This window comes from Dama dama, chromosome 1 (genome assembly GCF_033118175.1).
Source record: "Dama dama isolate Ldn47 chromosome 1, ASM3311817v1, whole genome shotgun sequence".
Taxonomy (NCBI): Eukaryota; Metazoa; Chordata; class Mammalia; order Artiodactyla; family Cervidae; genus Dama; species Dama dama.
Window position 1 is genome coordinate 78,765,822 of NC_083681.1, and position 3,189 is coordinate 78,769,010.

A 3,189-nucleotide genomic window follows, 5' to 3' on the forward strand; every position below is an offset into this window, starting at 1 on the left:
ACAATATAAAATTTACTAGTTTATAAAAAAGTTGAAATAAATAAAAATTTTTAAAGGCTTTTCCCCTTTTTCCCTCAGTCTCAGGAGTTAGAGATGGTCTAGATAAGTGTTCCTGAGAGTCCTGGTCTCAAGGCACAGGGAAAGAAAATCAAGTTCTAACAAAAAGCAAAATGACCATCAAAAATCACAACACAGAACACAGAGTTAAAACACACACATATAAACCTGGCAGTCCTCATCAGACACTCCCTTAAATACAAGAATACAGTCTCTCAGAAAACCTTCTATAGAGACACAGAACTTCAGATGTCTTCAAAGATTTTAAGAGGAGGAAAGGAAAAGAAGGAGGAGGAGGAGGCGGGAAAGGGGGGCAAAAGGGGTGGCCTTACAGACGTCTCCTGCCACCTGCAGACACCCAGGCATTACGGGACTTTTCCCTGGGCTTCCAGAGAAGGGAGAACTGGAACTCGGCCCTACCAGAATTCGAGTTCTCTGCCAAGAGGAGGTGATCAGTCTCCAATCCTCAGCTCAAGCTGTGGCCCTTCGACCAAATTCCTGCATCCAGGACAGGGGGATTAGAAAAATGGGAAGGATAGGAAGGGCTTAAGGAGAGGAAAGAGAGAGAGAAGGGGAGAGAGGTCAATAAAGTCTCTTGTTCCTTACCGGTCGGGGCACTCTGGCCAGTTGTCTGCGTCAGGAGGAGACCAGGGACAAAAGGGTCTCACTTGCGGCCGCTGGGTCTGGTGCATTGGCAGGCAAGCTGGCCTCTGAGTACCCCAAGTGGTCAGGATGTCAGTCTCAGCAAAGAAGAGTCCCCACCAGTTGCCGGAAGGGGGACCCCTTCCAGGGCCCGTAACTGGGCTCCTATAAATGAACTGTCCGAGAAGACACATGTGCTGAAAAAGCAAGAGATCTCATTGGAAAGGGCACCCGGGTGGAGAGCAGGAGGGTAAGGGAGCCCAGGAGAACTGCTCTCTTCTGGAAAATAAGGACATTGCTCCTGTACAAATGTGAAAAAAGATTGAACACTAGCCTGTTTTACTTTAATACTTCTTTTATTTAATAGCGGCAATATAACCCCATAAAAAGCTGTCTTTCCTTTAACACACTGTTACGCATTTTTGTTACTAATTAGAAGAAGAAAAAGGAGAGGATCTTAATCTTAGAAAAGAAGGAAGCTTAAACCTACCCACCTTCCTTACCCTACCTTTCTCATGCAGGGGGGCCTGTGGCGCCCTAGTGGGGTGCTAAAGAAGAAACCTGAAGCCTACCCACTTTCCTCTCTCTACCTGTCTTGTGCAGGGGGGGTCCGCGGCGCCCTAGTGGGGTCCTAGCCATCCCGAAGACTGAACAATGGAGGGGATTAGCTTCGGGTTCCCTGTTCGTGGTGCCACTTGCCGGGGTCCAGCCTCGGCAGGATCCACGGGAACCCTCAGGATGAACGGCGTCGGCAAGAGAGAGACAGAGAGACAGAGAGAGACCAGACTGGGGGTGTGCAGCAGAGTCTGGCAAATCTTTATGTTTTTTACTGTAGCTTTTATATTCTACTTTAGTACATTTTTAAGGGGAAGATAGTTGAATATTACTTCGGCTTATCCTTCATGAAACCAGGATGTTTTCTGTATACTTCTTTGTGAGAGTCTTGTACATTATCTTCTGGCCATGGGGCCTATTGACATTTTTGACCTACCTGAATGCAAAGCTTTTTTCCGTAATCTATTCTTTAATGAACACAAAGGTCAGTCCTTTTGCAGAAGTTATCAGTTCAATTTATCTAAAAGGTTTACCACACAAAGACTCTGCAGCTCTGGTGAGGCAGCCCCTGTTTAGCATTCCTAGTTAAAATGAACAATTCTAAACTCTTATTTTTCTAAATCTTTAACTATAACCACTTTTAAAACAATATTTTGTGTTCTCTAACAGGGCTTCCTCACCCCCGAAGGGCTCTGTGCCTATTAGGGCCTTTATGTGATCAGGTTCTTTATGCTGTTTATGATTAAGGTGTTGTGAGCAGTCATGTGCCTTAGTACGCATTTGCCAAGCAGGCTAGAATGCCAGCAAAGGGGTCTAAATTGAAACACTCCTTTCATCCTGAATAATCTTATAGGATACCACCATCCGGGGGACATACTGATTAAAGTTCTAAGTTGATTCTGTTTGGAGAGAGATCGGGGAAGGCCTTCTGCCTGTGTCACAGAAATTAGGGAGTAGTCTAATACAGCAAGCACCAGAAAGACAGAGATCATCTTTAAGGTGAGCGCCGGGGCAGCTTTTCGAAATCCCTGAAGTCCTGATCTGCCTTGCTTGTCAGGTCTTCTCCTCATACCTTGTCATGGGTGGGATCTCGTGTGCTGGTTCCCGGCAGCAGAGCACATCACCCTTATGGTAGAAAGTGAAGAAGAGCTAAAGAGCCTCTTGATGAAAGTGAAAGAGGAGAGTGAAAAACTTGGCTTAAAACTCAACATTCAAAAAACTAAGGTGATGGCATCCAGTCCTATCACTTCATGGCAAATAGATGGGGAAATAATGGAAACAGTGAGGGACTTTACTTTTTCGGGCCCCAAAATCACTGGAGATAGTGACTGCAGCCATGAAATTAAAAGATGCATGCTACTTGAAAGTAAAGCAATGCCCAACCTAGGGAGCATATTAAAAACAAGAGACATTACTTTGCCAACAAAGTCCCATATAGTCATACTATGGTTTTCCAGTAGTCATGAAGAATTGATGATTTTGAACTGTGGTGGTGGAGAAGACTCTTGAGAGTACCTTGGACTGCAAGAAGACTCAACTAGTCAATCCTAAAGGAAATCAGTCCTGAATATTCATTGGAAGGACTGATGTTGAAGTTGAAATTATAATCCTGTGGCCACCTGATGTGAAGAACTGACTCATTGGAAAAGATCCTGATGCTGGGAAACTTTGAAGGTAGCAAGAGTAGGGGACGACAGAGGATGAGATGGTTGGATTGCATCAGTGACTTGGACATGAATTTGAGCAAGCTCCACGAGTTGGTGATGGACAGGGAAGTCTGGCGTGCTGCAGTCTTTCGGGTCGCAAATAGTCGGACACAACTGAGCAACTGAACTGAACCGATCTGTGACTTGGAGCAATTTCTTAAATTATCAGAGTCTGTTTCCTTATTTGCAAAATATGGACCATATACCAAGCTTGGATCTACTAGCATTT